We start from the raw sequence: 18,804 nt of genomic DNA on the forward strand, positions 1-18,804 counted from the left end.
CTACTCCCTCCCCAAGGCATTTGATTATGAGAATCACAATATTCTACTACAAAAATTGAAGTTTTTTGGGCCTGCTGTTATAGCCAACCAATGGGTAACGTCATATCTAAACAAAGAATGCAGAAATTTGTATTTAGCAATTGAAGCAATAAAATTCAGGGACATAATTAGTGAGTGGGAAGAAATCACGTATGGGGCTCCCGATGTTTCAGTCTTAAGTCCACTGCTATTCCTCGTATGCAAACGATCTTCAGTCTAGTATACAACAAGCAGTATTACTTCTTTTTGCAGATGACACTAGTATTGTAATCAGTCCAAACATGCGTACATAAATAGAAGAAACGGTAAACAAAGATCTAAAGGTATCATTGACTGGTTTTCTGAGCCTTGTCTCACCTCCGATTTTAAAAAGACACTACATATTCAGTTCTGCACATCTAATGTTAGTACATCAGTGATAAGTGTAACACATGGTGAGGAAATAATAAACAGGGTGGAAACTTAAAAAATTTGAGGGGTGCATATTGATGAAAATATGAACTAGAACAAAAATTTTGAAACTCTTAAAACAATTCATTTCAGCCACGTTAACGCTTAGAATCATTGTAGATCTTGGTCAAAGAAAAATCGGCATACATATTTTCATTTAATAATGTCAAATGGAATAATGTTCTGGGGTAACTCGTCTTTAAGAAAGAAACAAAGTAAGAGCATATGGACTATCAGACCAATTGTGTGATTGGATTGAAGAGTTCCTAGATAACAGAACGCAGCATGTCTTTCTCAACGGAGAGAAGTCTTCCGAAGTAAGAGTGATTTCAGGGGAGTGCCGTAGGACCGTTGCTATTCACAATATACATAAACCACCTTGTGGATGACATCGTAAGTTCACTAAGGCTTTTTGCGGATGATGCTGTGGTATATCGAGAGGTTGTAACAATGGAAAATTGTACTGAAATGCAGGAGTACCTGCAGCGAATTGATGCATGGTGCAGGAAATGGCAATTGAATCTCAATGTAGACAAGTGTAAGGTGCTGCGAATACATAGAAAGAAAGATCCCTTATCATTTACCCACAATATAGCAGGTCAGCACCTGGAAGCAGTTAATTCCATAAATTATCTGGGAGTAGGCATTAGGAGTGATTTAAAATTGAATGATCATTTAAAATTAATCGTCGGTAAAGCAGATACCAAACTGAGATTCATTGGAATATTCCTAAGGCAATGCAATCCGAAAACAAAGGAAGTAGGTTACAGTACACTTGTTCGCCCACTGCTTGAATATTGCTCAGCAGTGTGGGATCTGTACGACATAGGGTTTATAGAAGAGATAGGGAGGATCCAAAGCAGAGCAGCGCGCTTCGTTACAGGATCATTTAGTAATCGCGAAAGCGTTACGGAGATGATAGATAAACTCCAGTGGAAGACTCTGCACGAGAGACGCTCAGTAGCTCGGTACGGGCTTTTCGTGTTATTTCGAGAACATACCTTCACCGAGGAGTCAAGCAGTATATTGCTCCCTCCTACATATATCTCGCGAAGAAAGCATGAGGATAAAATCAGTGAGATTAGAGCCCACACAGAGGCATACCGACAATCCTTCTTACCACGAACAATACGAGACTGGAATAGAAGGGAGAACCGATAGAGGTACTCAAGGTAACCTCCGCCACACACCTTCAGGTGGCTTGCGGAGTACGGATGTAGATGTAGATGTAGATCGTGCAAAAATGTGCTGTAAGAGTAATATATGGTACTCAGCAACAATCAGCTTGTAGACATCTGTTTAATGAGTTGAACATTTTGACTACTGCTGCCCCGTATATTTATTCCTTCTTGAAGTTTGTTGTAAGTAACCCATTATGGTTCAAAAGGAACAATGAGGTACATAATTACAATACCGGAATGAAAACTGATATTCATTGCTCCACATTAAGGTTGTGTTTAGCACAAGAGGTGCACAATGCTGCAACAAGTAGTTCTGATCATTTACGCACTGATATAAAATGTGTGAGAGGTAGCAAGGTAAAATTTTATAGCAAACTCAGGAATTTTCTCTTTGACAATTCCTTGTATTTCGTAGAAGGATTCTATTATCGTAATGAGTAGGCGACAATGGGTATGAATTACTGACTCACATGTGTACATCTTTTTTCTTTACAAAGGTTAAGAGAAAACATTGAAATGTTCAGAATGTAGCGGCATGTACAAATTAATTTGCCATGTGAATGTAAAAATGACTCGTTCCACATAATTACGATTTATTTTTCAAAATAATCCATGGAACATGCAACCAACTGCCTAAATAACTACAAAGTGTCTATGCCTTTTTATCTCAAACACATCCTGCTGATGATGCGTAATCCTCGGAAACGGGTAGTGAGCTGAACAATAAATGCAGCTTATTATCTACTTCATAGTAACCAAAATCAGATTATTAATGATGAGATTATTAATGATGAGTTATCGTATGGGGCTCTTCACTGGCGTTATGACCACCATTACCTCAAGTGAATGGATTTTATGGTACATTGACAGATCCATCCTCGCACATTATATGATGAACGTCTCTCCTCAAGGCGGAAGGATTTCTTACCTACGCGTTACTAAGAAAAATATGCTTTCTACCGTGATAGGCAGAAGCCGTAAGTGGATGGAACGGCTTGAGCTAGTATCGGAGTGTCACTTCAGCCACAACCTCGACCTTCGTGTTCCCAATGAGAATCCTTCGCCACACATTTTTCAGTAGGGTGGTTCCAAATATCCGTCACGAATGAGTCACATTCTGGTTGAGTCTGAGAGTTTCGATTCTTGGTTGCTGTGGATAGTATCAGATGAGCGGAGGACAGTGTAAAAAATGCTGATAGCTGTGATACGCTTTCGTGCTACACGGTAACAAGTAGCACGTTATACACCGGGTGATCAAAAGGTCAGTATAAATTTGAAAAGTTAATAAACCACGGAATAATGTAGATAGAGAGGTAAAAATTGACACACATGCTTGAAATGACATGGGGTTTTATTGGAACGCTAAAAAAAGTATTGCTAGCCTCGTGAAAGATCTCTTGCTCGCGTCGTTTGGTGATGATCGTGTGCTCAGCCGCCACTATCGTCATTCTTGGCCTCCCAGGTCCCCAGACCTCAGTCCGTGCGGTTATTGGCTTTGGGGTTACCTGAAGTCGCAAATATACCATGATCGACCGACTTCTGTAGGGATGCTGAAAGACAACATGCGACGCCAATGCCTCACCATAACTCCGTACATGCTTTACAGTGCTGTTCACAACATTATTCTTCGACTGCAGTTATTGTTGAGGAATGATGGTGGATATATTGAGCATTTCCTGTAAAGAACATCATGTTTGCTTTGTCTTATTTTGTTATGCTAATTATTGCTATTCTGATCAGATGAAGCGCCATGTCGCGGACATTTTTTGAACGTTTGTATTTTTTTTTTTTTTGGTTCTAATAAAACTCCATGTCATTCCAAGCATGTGTGTCAATTTGTACCTCTCTATCTACATTATTCTGTGATTTATTCAGTTTTCACATTTATACTGACTTTTTGATCACCCTGTATATCAACCCCGTTTCCTATTTTGCTCTAAGTAAATATTCAATTATACAGTCTTCCATTTCTGTAGTAACATGAAGCTGGAGGGTTGTCCATTGCCAGATGCTTTCCATCTCTGCTAATTCCCCCTTACACTACATCTTTTCGTTTTTCAGTTCTACATTTCGCAAAGAACTGCAACCCATACCGAATTTTCCATTCGAGATGTACCCTTAATTTTCGCAATGCTTTCATATTTGTATTTCACCACGATCTATCTTTTATCGAAGTGCTCTCGTCAGCATTCTTTAGACAGGCCAAGGTATGAAGAACCGTACGCTCAACTCTTCCCTAGTTGCATTGTTCATATCCCGATATGTCAACGCTGACATTTTCTATGATTTACCCAAACCAGAATACAAAAATGGCTCAGTCCCGCAATCTGTACCAACTCTGAGTTCCGTTGCCGTTGATCTATCGCCAAATCGCAAAACGTTAATCCTGAATAATATTGATTCCTTCTTACACATATGTCTGAACGTTTCATTGCTTTCTCTTTCTGCATAGCACATCAATATTCTCTTACTTTTCTTTATATTTCTTCCACCCTCTACCTCATGATTATAATTCGCTGTGATTCCTGTTACTTAAACTTCTTATTTACGTTAATGGTCATTTCATCTTTCGTTGTTAATACCAGTGCTTTTCGTCATCTGACTGATGGGCAGACATTATTTTTGACACGTGGTTGTGCTACACATTATGTGAGCTGTTTCACCCCTTTCGTTTGTATTGGTGTGTGAGATGTCTTGACATTGTATGTTTATCATTGTAGCTGTACTCCAACAATTTCGCTTCTACGTGATTCCAACTTCTCCTAGTAATTTTTCTTTCTACTGTCAGTGTTTCGTACAGTTGATACATCCAATACAGTAATCTTCAACGTGGCACGTTTCTTCTTTCACCATTTAGTCATTACCGTTTTGGTCTTTATGTAGCTGCTGCTCTCTATAGTAGCTTTATAGCATTATGCAACGATATTCGTAAACGGTCGGGTTGTATATTGGCATGTAAGTCTGTTGAAAATGTGAGTACCTACTGCTGTGCAATGTACTACATAGATAAATGAGATACTGGAACGAAATGAGATACTGACTGTACTGAAATAACATCTGTCTGTGGAAAATGTAACTTTTTGGTATTACAGTATTTCTTATTAAAAATATCCCATTCTGTGAAAACTGCGTCTATTTGTTGACAACTGTTCCTCATGTTTTGTAAGTTCTTACTGAGTCAGATTCTTCTACAACAGTAATTTCGATCCGCACTCTAGATAAAGAATATGGTTTATATTATTAATATCTCTTTTTTCCCTTACAAAATTATCAGCAAGTGTGCCACCGGAATAAATTACCAGTTTATTCGTAACAAACACTGACTTACATTTAGAGTCGAACGTATCGTTCCAGTATTTCTTTCTCTTGAAATTCATAATACACCATTTAAGCTGGAGTTCGCGTACTGCGATGAGGAAAAACCTCCTGATACATTCTTCACGTACCTACGTGTTGTTCTGCGACAGAAATAACAGCAGCGAAACAAAAGAGAAGTGAAATACCTTAGCTGCGCCACTGCCTCCCGAAAAAAATAGAGGTCGTACGCCTTTTCTTGTAATTTTTGAGACCAGACAAACGACCAGGAAACATCGCCTGTCTGAGACTCTTGTGCTGAATTTCGTAAATAGCAAGCGAAGTATATTTTAAGAACAAAACTTGAAATGACAATATCTGTTATCCGGTGATGTTTATTTTTGCTGAACTCCCTTTCAGTAGCATCGCTGGCGTACAGTGTGAGCTCCCCTTCACAATTCCGTGTTTATCTTTCTGATGCGTAAATATTAATACTCAACTGCAACGGGAGTTTAAACGAATCCTCGTGAACCCGATAAGAACAACAAAAATGTTTTGTACGAAATCAAAATGAAACCATTCGAGAACTCGTGTTTATACTAATTGATGGACGTGGTTCGCAGAGGATTCAGGCAAGTTGGTAATATCTTCTACAAATAACGGAGATTCCACGCAAAGGAAAAGGAATTCCGTATACATGGAGACTTCAGAAAACAAGTTACAAGCTTTGATAGGAGGTTTCGACTATTGTTTGCAGAGGATTGACGACCACGTCGAGAAATAGTGTCATAGATGTGTCAGTTTGAAGTGTAGTGCAGCATTCAATAAAGGTTGCTTAACCTGCCATAAAAACGTTTGACCTACTGTTTGATATTCTCGTAAATACACTATTGTCGGCAAGAAGCGGAACACTCAGAAGCAGTGGTCTGCAACACACCACAATAACACGATGTGTAAAACAACGGAGCGGTAATAAGTGGTTTAAATGGCAGAGAGGTGGCGTCAACGTAGTCTCGGCAGCACCCTCTGTTGTGTGACCGGACAGGTCAGTGTAACGGGACCTTCAGTTGGTGCGGAGCCACCATAAGAAGAGGAAATGTTTAGCTAAGTGCCACTATGGCTTCCCGACAACACAGTGTGGAACATCGGCATATGAATGCGTTCGAACGAGCGGAAGGATTGGTCTCCAAGAGACGGGTCTTTCGTTCCGCGACGTTGCGACTGGTACGGTGCGCCTGTTTCAACAGTGAGGTGTATGTGGAACTATCCGAGAGAAGATGGCCCTACGTAGAGCCGACTGGGTACCGGGTGACAAAGTGTGACCACAGCAAGAGATAACCGCCATCCTGTCGCTTTTCCTTAACGGACAGAACGGGTTGGCCCACAGTTTTGGAGCACCTTTGGAGCACTTCAACGGGGTGGAATTGTCTGTGTGGACGGTTCGACGCTGTTGCAGCTGGCTGGACTGGTGGCACGCAAGCTTTTGCTTCGTCTTCCATTGACCAGATCACCTAAACACCGCAGAGAGCAATGGGCACGTGAACACCGACACTGTCGTGCTGAGTGGCAAAATGTAGTGTTTTCGGACGAATACCGCTTCAACTTGTCTTACAATGATAGCTACAATACTGGCCATTAAACGGGTATTCATTGGACAAGTATATTATACTAGAACTGACATGTGATTACCTTTTCACGCAATTTGGGAGCATACATCCTGAGAAATCAGTACCCAGAACAACCACCTCTGGCCGTAATAACGGCCTTTATACGCCTGGGCATTGAGTCAGAGCTTCGACGGCGTGTACAGGTACAGCTGCCCATGCAGCTTCAACACTATAGCACAGTTCATCAAGAGTAGTGACTGGCGTATTGTGACAAGCCAGTTGCTCGGCCACCATTGACCAGACGTTCTCAATTGGTCAGAGATCTGGAGAATGTGCTGGCCAGGGCAGCAGTCGAACATTTTCCGTATCTAGAAAGGCCCGTACAGGACCTGCAACATGCGGTCGTGCATTATCCTGCTGAAATGTAGGGTTCCGCAGGGATCGAATGAAGGGTAGAGCCACGGGTCGCAACACATCTGAAATGTAACCTCCACTGTTCAAAGTGCCGTCAATGCGAACAAGAGGTGACCGAGACGTGTAACCAATGGCACCCCATACCATCACGCCGGGTGGTAAGCCAGTATTGCGATGACGAACACACGCTTCCAATGTGCGTTCACCGCGATGTCGCCAAACACGGATATAACCATCATGATGCTGTAAACTGAATCTAGATTCATCCGAAAAAATGATGTTTTGCCATTCGTGCACCCAGGTTCGTCGTTGAGTACACCATCGCAGGCGCTCCTGTCTGTGATGCAGAGTCAATGGTAACCGCAGCCATGGTCTCCGAGCTGATAGTCCATGCTGCAGCAAACGTCGTCGAACTGTTCGTGCTGACGGTTGTTGTCTTGCAAACGTCCTCATATGTAGACTCAGGGATCGAGACGTGGCAGAACGATCCGTTACAACCATGCGGATAAGATGCCTGTCATCTCGACTACTAGTGATACGAGGCCGTTGGGATTCAGCACGGCGTTCCGTATTACCCTCCTGAACCAACCAATTCCATATTCTGCTAACAGTCATTGGATCTCGATCAAGGCGAGCAGCAATGTCGCGATACGATAACCCGGAATCGCGATAGGCTACAATCCGACCTTTATCGAAGTCGGAAGCGTGATGGTAGGCATTTCTCCTCCTTCCACGAAGCTTCACAACAACGTTACACTAGGCAATGCCGGGAAACTGCTGTTTGTGTATGAGAAATCGGTTGGAAACTTTCCTTATGTCAGCACGTTCTAGTGTCGCCACCGGCGCCAACCTTGTGTGAACCCTCTGAAAAGCTAATCATTTGTATATCACAGCGTCTTCTTCCTGTCGGTTAAATTTTGCGTCTGTAGCACGTCATCTTCGTGGTGTAGCAATTTTAATGTCCAGTAGTGTATTTGCGCGTTTGACGCCGCTGTGCCGAACGCAGTCACGGATCGAGGTGGTGCAGTGGTTAGCATACTGGACTCGCATTCGGGCCATCCGGCCATCCAGATCTAAGTTTTCCGTAATTTACCCTAATCGCTCCTGGCAAATGGCGAAATGGTTTCTTTGAAAGCGCACGATCGATTTCCTTCCCCATCATTGACAATATCCGAGCTCGTACTTTGCCTGTAACGACTTAATTGTCGACAGGACGCTAAACCCAATTTTCCTTCCTTCCTTCGGTGAACCCAATCGGGCTGAGACTTGAACGTTACAGCGGACATTTATTTTTATTTACTATTTTTTTTATTCACACGCCAAGTTCCGTAGGACCAAATTGAGGAGCAAATCTCCCAGGTCATGGAACGTGTCAGTACTTGAAATTACAACATAAAACTAATAATAGATTAAAAAATGTTTACGAAACCGAAAAATGTCAACCCATAAGTTGAACTAACCGCAATCAACAATATAATAAGAATCATCTTCACGCTGAGATAATGTTTTGGGACGCCTATAACATGCAATCTCTCCTCCTACGTCTTGAGAGAGATAAGAACAGCTACTGGTAAATCAGGAAAGTCTTACAGCCGAGGCACTGCTCCTCCTGCAGGCAGTTCCACATGCGATATTTCAACAGGACAACGTACGGCCGCAAGTGCCGAGAAACTTGCGAGCCTTCTTCGAAGGACGACGAGTACCACTGCTTCCCTGACCCGCCCGTTAGCCTGACATGTCGCACATTGAACATGTCTGAGATATGGTCAGTCAGCAAGTCTTTCGTTCAGGTACTCCTGCAACCACAGTCGATGTTTTGTGGACGCGCCTACAAACCGCGTGGCAGAGTATTCCCCGGTAGTATACTCATGCGCTCCTTGATTCTATGCCAGGACCTCTAGCGGCTCTGAGTGTAGTTCTTGGTGACGAAACTCCGTACTGAATTTCCACAGACACAGCGCGCGTACAAGTCTGTGCATTTGTCTAGTGTCATGTCCGCAATAGGTGGAATAAATTTCATTGTTTGCAAATAAACAGTCGGCACTGGCTTTAGAGTAGTCCTTTTAAAAGTCACGACCGGTTTTTCGTGGCACGAGAAGAGGCATCCTCAGATGATAAAGATTCTTTTTAACAAGTCATCGCCAAAAGGTAACTGTCTTAGAGCCTCTTCCCGATATTCACTCAAGTTGTAAATAAGTGACCCGCTATAAGTGGTAGTTCCCTCAGTTTAAAATACGGACTACCGCTATTAGCGCGCTGTTTGTTTGCAACTTTGGCTATGTGACGAGGAGTGGGTGTAGGGCAGTTACATTTCGGCGACGACTTTTTAAAAAGTGTCTTTATCACCTGGGAATGCATCTTCTATTAACGCGAAACTGGTCGTGACCTAATAAAAATCTGTTCTACAGCCAGTACGGGTTAGTTTTTTGAAAATGTGGAAATTTGGCTGTGGTTTCAGCAATTTGAAATAGCATGCTCAAAACTTCATTGTAATCACATATCTCCGTCCTGGTATTTGACTTTTCTTCGAAACAGTAGAGTGTATATCGAAAAGCGCGGGTTTTTGTTTTTCCTGAAAGAAAGATTTCCTCCCGCCTCAAGTTACAAACCCATAACAAATTTTCAGAATGTCCTCTACTTCCACTTTATATACGCATGCACTCGTAGACTTGGTACACCCCCTGTGTTACAAATGGTTCATATGGTTAAAAATATCTCAAAATAGTGACCACTGTGAATAAACGTATTGTTACTGAACACGACAACGATGGTTGCATCCACTTCCATTGCGTGTAGCAGCATATTGCTACCTCATTGCAGCGGGATCCGGTGGCGAACTAGAGAACGCAACACTACTCGTAAATTATCATCCAGCGCATAACTGAAACAACGTCGGGCCTCTTCATGCTTGGCTCACTCTGAAGAAATAGTGGGATTTATATTGAACGCCAGAAATTTGATGGAGCAACACGAGATTAATCTCCATGTACATTTTGACGCAAAAGACACCAACAGAATACGTTACAGATCCCAAAAACCATCGCCACGACCTTACATGTTGACGGTTCGAATTTCTTTCATTGTACTGTTATCAGGCGTCGAGAAACCCAGTCGTTTTCGGGTACTAGCCTATCACCTATCGCACAGAATTCATGTGGGACAGGATGTAATTTTCTGCGTTACAGTCGCATCACCAGATTATTTGACACAAAGTATTTTCCTTCTTAGTTATATACTTCTGTTGTCCGATTTTAAATCGAAAGGCGTTGAATATAGCTCAGAAACGGATTATTTATAAACTGTATGTACATATTGGCTTATTTTCTGTTTCGATGTGAGAAATCCGCTCCTCAAAATTCACAAAAGAAACTCTATTACAGCCTGTGTAAAAACTCGTGAATATCTGCATGTTTCGTGTAACGATAACTTGGAAAGTTAGCATATGCCGAAATTTTACGTCATACCCAACTTTAAAATATTAGTTTGACATTTACTTCATTCCAGTTCTGTGCGCATTTATTTCATGACGGTTTATGAGCAATACGTGTATGTTTACTCTGAACAATTTCCTTTGAAGTTAAATTTCCGCACCATCTGATGCATTTGTTCAAATTTACCGCTGTTTGCATTTGAATTTGGCACTAATATCGGTGACATTTCATTCTCAGGTCGATAGCATGGCGTTCTAAGCAAATTCTGTGAACCGTATACTTGTCCACCCGCTGGAAGAGTTGTGCGAATCCTAAACAAACCTTCCACGATGAGAGCAATTCTTCTTTCCAGTAAAATGCGTACGCCACACGCTCAAGCCTCATTTTGTGTTTGTGGGCTGAATTAAAGATATCTGAAACTACATGTTTCAGTTATATTTCGTGACTTTTTATGGGCGTGCATAATACCAATGAGAAATACGACGAGTTGAAACGTAAAGCATTTTGGTAACCTCTGTGATCTGATATAGGTGATTACAAGCAGTATCAACTAACTATGACCCACATCGGATCTCTATTGGCTACAGAGTAATATTTATCATGTCGGCTGCATTGAAATTAGAAGCCATTATTCCAGGCTATAGAATTATGAAAATGGCCTATAAGAGCAGAACTCTCATCACCATATATAACGTTTATAACCGTTCAATGAAACAGACTCAGAACACGTTATCGATAGAGTAACAGTATATAGAAGAAAATACAACAATACATGAACCAAATCTAGAAATGAAACCTGGAAGGAGATCTGCATACTCAAAAAACATCCGTTATCAGGTGCATAATTATGAAACCGGAATTTGGTTGGAATAATTACACGTCTGTTATTTGAAACTGATAAACAATATTTTATTCAAAATAATTTCAACTGCTTTTTATAAATGTCTCCCACCTCGGCAGGCTATGAATGCCACGCCCAAAAAACAGTTCTTCCTTTGAAGCGAACCAGTCAGCGAGCCATTTTAGTACATTTTTATACAAACTGAAGCGTTGTTCAGCGAGAGCGAGTCCCAGTGATGCAGGTAGATGATAATCGGACGGAGGCAAGTCTGGAGAATAAGCCGCATGGCCTCCTATTTCCCAGCTGAACGCCACAACCGTTTCCCTGACCCGTTTTGCTGCATGTGATGGGGGTTATCATGGAGCAATATGGCTTTGTGTTGTCTTTTTCCATATTCCCGTCGTTTATCACATAATGCTGACTTAAATCTACCATTTGCTCTTCGTAGCGACCAGTGTTAACGGTTTCGCCAGGTTTTAGCAGCTCATGATAGATGACATCCTACTTATCCTACCAAACACAGAGCATTGTCTTATTTCCAAATCAAGTTGGTCTTGCAGTGAATGTGGATGTCGATGGTTTGCCTGGATTCATCGGTTATTTACAACGCTTAGGATTCTCAAAATATATTCATTTCACTTCAATTGTCAGTATTCGATGGAGTAAGGACGTTCTTTTGTATCTGGCGAGCTGCATTTCACAAGCCCATGTGGAACCCGCTTCCCACTTTCTGCATCTTCTCAATTGCTTTCAACGGAAGAGAAACGGCTTTCTGCGTCACATTCAATTGTTCCGCGTGTTTCTTTTGAGTTTTAGTATCATCTTCATCCTGTAGGGACTGCAATTCGTTGCCTTCGAACTTTCTCGGTGGTTTTCCGGGCTCGTCGTTTCCCACGATAAAATAACAAATTTTTGATTTTTTGAACCACTCGAAAAACAGTGTTTTCCCAAGAGCATGTTAGCCGAAAGTTTTGACAATCATTCGATGCGGCTCTGCAGCAGTTTTCTTCAAATCATAACAGGAAACAAATGCTGTCCGCAAAATCGTAGTTCGTAGGCACGGGTTTGAAACAGATACCGGTGTGTGGAACTTGGGTTACTGTGTGTTAACATTTAACGTCAGCTGTTACAGGAAGCAGATGCACCTACAGACGCGGTCTCACGGGCCCTACACTGACAGTTATCACCATCTATAGGGAAATTTCGGTTTCATACTTATACACCTGATATAACTACACCTACGTCCACATATACACACCACTAGGCACTATGCGGAGGAGAGGGAATGTGTATATATACGTATATCGCTGTTGTAGCAGTAGATGCACATTGGTGGTAGAAGAATCGTTCTGAAGGGAGTTGATGAATATCTACAAAACCATCAGTAATGAAGCTCAGACGACTGAATAAGGGAGACAACGGGAAATCAAGAAAATTCCCGCATGTATCTAATTAGAGCATCTGTACAAAATAAAGAAATGAAACATGTAATTGAGAGTGAGAGAGGGTGATACTGTTTAATAATGGCACATGGCAGTAGATGGTTCAAATGGCTCTGAGCACTATGGGACTTAACATCTTAGGTCATCAGTCCCCTAGAACTTAGAACTACTTAAACCTAACTAACCTAAGGACATCACACACATCCATGCCCGAGGCAGGATTTGAACCTGCGACCGTAGCAGCCCCGCGGTTCCGGACTGCAGCGCTAGAACCGCACGGCCACATGGCAGCAGAACGTGGAAGATTACGCTACAAGCGGCTCAGAGGATTAGATGTTCATGCTGCGGTCGTAATTACGAGTTGCCAACTTAATTCAGGATAATTTTCCTGTCACAACAATTAGCAAGCAACAACCAAGAAGATCTTCGGTTAACTAACGAATGTCTAAGGGCCCCCTAGCTCCTGGTGCCTATAGCACTCAGTTAAACAGTCTCAATGTGGTGCCTAAATAGTAGGAATATATGTTCTAAAGGGTGACAGTACCAGCAGCGGAAACAAATGTCGGCAGAGGAACGCGGGTTCTGCACCTACATCGACATCTATATGACTTCTCAGCAATTCACAACTGTGATTCGCAGGGGGTTGGTGGTCGAACCGCCTACAAGCTATTTCTCTACCGTTCCATTCTCGAATAGCTAGTTGGGAAAACGAGTACTTAGATCTCTCCTTGCGATATCCGGTTGCTCTTGTTTTGTGATGATGATCTTTTTTCATTATGGACAAGGCGTCAACAAAATACATTCACATTCTCAGGAGAAAGTTTCAGACTGAAATTTCATAATAAGATCCTGCCGCAACAAGAAACACCTTTACTTCAGTGATTGCCACCCCAATTCGCGTATGATATCCGTGACACCTGTAACCTTCCCCTTCCTAATTGGAATATAACTGACCGTGATCGCATATGTCTAACGAAATTTTACATAAGTAACACTATTGTTACCGAAGGAAAATAACACCGCTTAGTTGCAGGGAAGTGTACCACAGACACTTCTGAAGGAAGAATCTATAGGGAAGTGTACCACAGACCCTTCTGAAGGAAGAATCTATTCTAAACCTGATCTAAATTCCGATGATAATTCTGAAGCAGATGGAAAGTGGCACCACGTAATATTTACCACAAAAAATACTGATAATACAAAGAAAACACTTATTAGCTTAAAAGGGGATACTTAAACGGTGGCTAGCCAGCGAGAGCAATGAAATCTTCAGGATCTTAAGAAAGGGAATGTCAAAGAAATTTAGGCAAATAAACAGTGACGTGGCAACAGACGTTTGTCACGCTTTTCCACAGCAGAAAATTTAACAAGAAAGTAAGTGGATCAGAAAGCACTGAGCTTGCAGTTTTTTATTCTGAAATGCTAAATGTAAAAAGTAAAATTAAATGGAGTTACTTGTTAAATAAGTGTAAGTAAAATTTTGTTATGTATAAAAAAATAGTTTCTGTAACGTCAGCGTAAAGTAACTCAAAATTTAGAAACCCCACTCCGTCTTCAGGCTACAAGTGGCCTACCGGGACCATCCGGCCGCCGTGTCATCCTCAGAGGAGGATGCGGATAGGAGGGTCGTGGGGTCAGAACGCCGCTCTCCCGGCCGTTATGATGGCATTCTTGACCGAAGCCGCTACTATTCGGTCGAGTAGCTCCTTATTTGGCATCACGAGGTTGAGTGCACCCCGAAAAATGGCAACAGCGCATGGCGACAGTATGGTCACCCATCCAATTGCCAGCCACGCCCAACAGCGCTTCACTTCAGTGATCTCACGGGAACCGGTGTATCCACTGCGGCAAGGCCGCTGCCAAAGTTTAGAAAAGGGCAGGCAATTTACTTCTGATTACTGAAAGACTAAATTGAATTCCCTTTAAGCAAATGAACAACTGATTTTACTTTCAATATAACAACAATTAAATACATACCAAGTCGGCAGAAGTCACTTGCTAAGCGAAATACAGAATAAATGAAATTGTGCACTCTTAATTTGAGCTGTATGTTTGGTTATTAGTTTTGCCAGTGAAATTTTACTTTACTTTACGTAAATTAAGTTAATACTCAAAACTGCAGATTACTTATGCCTCTGTTATGCAGTACAAGAATGAACAGTTACTGAGGCAGAAAATTTAGATTGAAACTGGTTATTAGCAAACACGCAAAACTGACACAATAATGTTAATCAGTTTCCATAATTTTACGACTGGGTAGGAAAGAGACCCTGCTTGGTAATAATGTCTCAGGACAATGACAATAAAGTTGCCCTACAAATGTCAACTATTGCAGGGTATTTTTCAGGTTAGTCTTACTTTGTGAAAGAAATGCCTTTTCGTAATGGCTGTATAAGTTTACAATTTTTCACTTGACAGTCTTGCGATATTGTAGCTGTGCGGATGACGAAGAATGTATCCACCGACAATGCTAAACTGTCGCTGTTGGTGCTGGTTGAGAACCACGAGCTGTCTCTAGAGCCATGGATAATTACGGGACAGGCAATACTTAGAACGCAGCTTCCTCCGCCTCTCCAGCCTCAATACTCGGGGGTTAACGACTTTGGTGCCCATATACTGGCGCAATCATAGCTGCACACCGCGTCTACGGGAGCGCCCGGCAAACACTTCTGCACTTTCATGACTCAAGTTCTTCTGCTTCCTCTCTGCTCTCAAAGCGTCAGAGTTTCTCCATACGCAAGGATATTCAACAGTACAGCTGCTGCCATTTAGTCGTTGCAATCGATACATTTAAGTAAAGTTCTATTGTATATTACCCAGCGATTTACAATATTTTCATTATAATTACAATCTACATCTACATCCATACTTCGCAAGCCACCTGACGATGTGTGGCGGAGGGAACTTTGAGTACCTCTATCGGTTCTCCGTTCTATTCCAGTCTCGTACTGTTCGTGGAAAGAACGATTGTCGGCATGCCTCTGTGTGGGTTCTAATCTCTCTGATTTTATCCTCATGGTCTCTTCGCGAGATATACGTAGGAGGGAGCAATATACTGCTTGACTCCTCGGTGAACGTATGTTTTCGAAACTTCAACAAAAGCCCGTACCGAGCTACTGAACGTTTCTCCTGCAGAGTCTTCCACTGTAGTTCAGCTGTCATCTCCGTAACACTTTCGTGATTACTGAATGATCCTGTAGCGAAGCGCGCTGCACTCCGTTGGATCTTCTCTATCTCTTCTATCTACCCTATCTGCTACGGATCCCACACTGGTGAGCAGTATTCAAGCAGTGGGCGAACAAGTGTACTGTAACCTGCTAACTTTGTTTTCGGATTGCATTGCCTTAAGATTCTTCCACTGAATCTCAGTCTGGCATCTGCTTTACCGACGATCAACTTTATATGATCATTCCATTTTAAATCACTCCTAATACCTACTCACAGATAATTGATGGAATTAACTGCTTCCAGTTGCTGACCTGCTATTTTGTAGCTAAATGATACGGGATCTTTCTTTTTATGTATTCGCAGCACATTACACTTGTCTACATTGAGATTCAATTGCCATTCTCTGCACCATGCGTCAATTCGCTGCAGATCCTCCTGCATTTCAGTACAATTTTCCATTGTTACAACCTCTCGATATACCGCTGCATCATCCCCAAAGAGCCTCAGTGAACTTCCGGTGTTATTTATACTGTGAATAGAAACGGTCCTACGACACTCCCCTGTGGCACACCTGAAATCACTCTTACTTCCGACGATTTCTCTCCATTGAGAATGACATGCTGCGTTCTGTTATCTAGGAACTCTTCAATCCATTCACATAATTGGTCTGATGGTCCATATGCTCTTACTTTGTTCATTAAACGACTGTGGGAACTGTATCGAATGCCTTGCGGAAGTCAAGAAACACGGCATCTACCTGGTAACCCGTGACTTTGGCCCTCTGAGTCTCCTGGACGAATAGCGCGAGCTGGCTTTCACACGATCGTCTTTTTCGAAACCCATACTGATTCTTACAGAATAGGTTTCTAGTCTCCAGGAAAGTCATTATACTCGAACATAATACGTGTTCCAAAATTCTACAACTGATCGAAGTTGGAGATATAGGTCTATAGTTCTGCACATCTGTTCGACATTCCTTCTCGAAAACGGGGATGACCTGTGCCCTTTCCAATCCTTTGGAACGCTACGCTCTTCTAGAGACCTAAACAATGGGTTCCATGCAATCAGAAATACGTATTAAGTATAGTTTCTGTAATAAAGCTTACAGATTCAGTCAGAAGTGCAGTACAAGCTATCAACGGATATTAAATGGCGAACATTTTTTGATGGTGCAGAAGATATTTTATCTGAATTTTAGGTGTTACACACTCTCTTGCCCATTTCGCGATAACACAAAAAAAGCTGCCCTTCTTTGGACTTTTTCGATTTCGTTCGTCAACCCAGTCTGATGCGGATCCAACACAGCACAGCAATACTGCAGAAGAGGGGGTAAGTATAATCAAAGTAATCAGTCCTGAAAGGGCATATGTATGGAGAGTCGAGGCCCCACATCTACATCTACATCTACATCCACATCCATACTCCGCAAGCCACCTGACGGTGTGTGGCGGAGGGTACCTAGAGTACCTCTATCGGTTCTTCCTTCTGTTCCAGTCTCGTATTGTTCGTGGAAAGAAGGATTGTCGGCATGCCTCTGTGTGGGTTCTAATCTCTCTGATTTTATCCTCATGGTCTCTTCGCGAGATATACGTAGGAGGGAGCAATATACTGCTTGACTCTTCGGTGAAGGGAAGGTATGTTCTCGAAACTTCAACAAAAGCTCGTACGGAACTACTGAGCGTCTCTCCTGCAGAGTCTTCCACTGGAGTATTCCACTAGTATTGGCAAAGAAAGAATATGATGCAGTGTTCCTTCTGACGAGAAAATACATTACGTACGTGTGCGGGTTGTGACACATGATGACGACATATGTAAGATTGGGTCTGGTTATGGTTCGTTCGCGGACAGCGGAAGCGGTGAATGCGACCGCTCGCGTAGAACGGGAAATCCGGTTCCGTGTCCCGATCCGGTACCAGTTGCCTGTGTCATCATTCCAATACACAGCCGATTGTGGTTCATACTGGCAACTGCGAATACGTTACCTGTATTTCTTGGCAGACGTGGTCGCTGCAGTGGATTGCATTGCACTTCTTAATAATAACACAGACACTGCAATTTCATAAACACAATATTTGCATCTGGAGCACAAGAAATCCACGTTCTGTGATGGAAGAGGAACGAGACCGCTCGAAAGTGAATGTGTGGTGTTGTTTGATCTGTGCAATTGTGGGACGAGTTATTTTTGTCAGCCCCGACAGCTGAATGATCAGCGTGACGGACTGCCGTCCTGAGGGGCCCGAGTTCTATTCCCGGCTAGGTCGAGGATTTCCTCCGCTCAGGGACTGGGCGTTGTGTTGTCTTCATCATCATTTCATCCCCAATCCGGGGAGAAGATCGACCAATGTGGCGTCGAGTATCATACGACCTGCACCAAGGCAACCGGATCTCCTCCGTTAGGGGCCTGCCTGCCTGCCACGCTCATTTCCATTTTACCAGTTATTTCTCAGAAGAAACAGTTAATTGTAACAGTTACATTAATTTGCTGGAGCGGTTCTCGATGAAAAAAGGCTGACAACCATGACCCAGTCGTTTTGCTGCAAGACAGTGCACCGAAACATTGGGTTCAGTCTGTGCGAGATGTTCTAATCCAGGTGTCCCCAGATCGCCAGATTGGCTGGAGTCCCTGGGCTCAATATGGATACAGAAACAAGTCACAGTGTTGCATAAACAAAGGGGTTTGGACATCTACAAAACATTTGGATCACTATCGTTACAAACGTGATGGCTCCTTAGACAGAAGCAGCACTGGTGACGAAACACGGATCCACCATTTCCATCCAGCAGCGTATGGCGGAATACGAAATGGGTGCATCTACAATCGCCCAGCAGGAAAAGTTCAACAGCCAACCATCCGTAGGAAAACTGATGCTTACCGCTTTTCGGGACGAATAAGGCCAAGTACTGGAACATTATCTGAAGTATGGCAAAACGATTAAC

The 18,804-nt window shown here is 42.5% G+C and overlaps 1 protein-coding gene and 1 pseudogene across 1 annotated transcript in view; both read right to left on the reverse strand.

Annotated features, from left to right (window-relative positions):
- The window catches only part of LOC124552202, a 184,574-nt gene that overhangs the window by 131,251 nt on the left and 34,519 nt on the right, over positions 1-18,804 (reverse strand). The gene's annotated exons all lie outside the window — the stretch shown is intronic.
- Positions 14,444-14,560, reverse strand: LOC124556212 (annotated as a pseudogene).

This window comes from Schistocerca americana, chromosome 1, assembly GCF_021461395.2.
Source record: "Schistocerca americana isolate TAMUIC-IGC-003095 chromosome 1, iqSchAmer2.1, whole genome shotgun sequence".
Taxonomy (NCBI): Eukaryota; Metazoa; Arthropoda; class Insecta; order Orthoptera; family Acrididae; genus Schistocerca; species Schistocerca americana.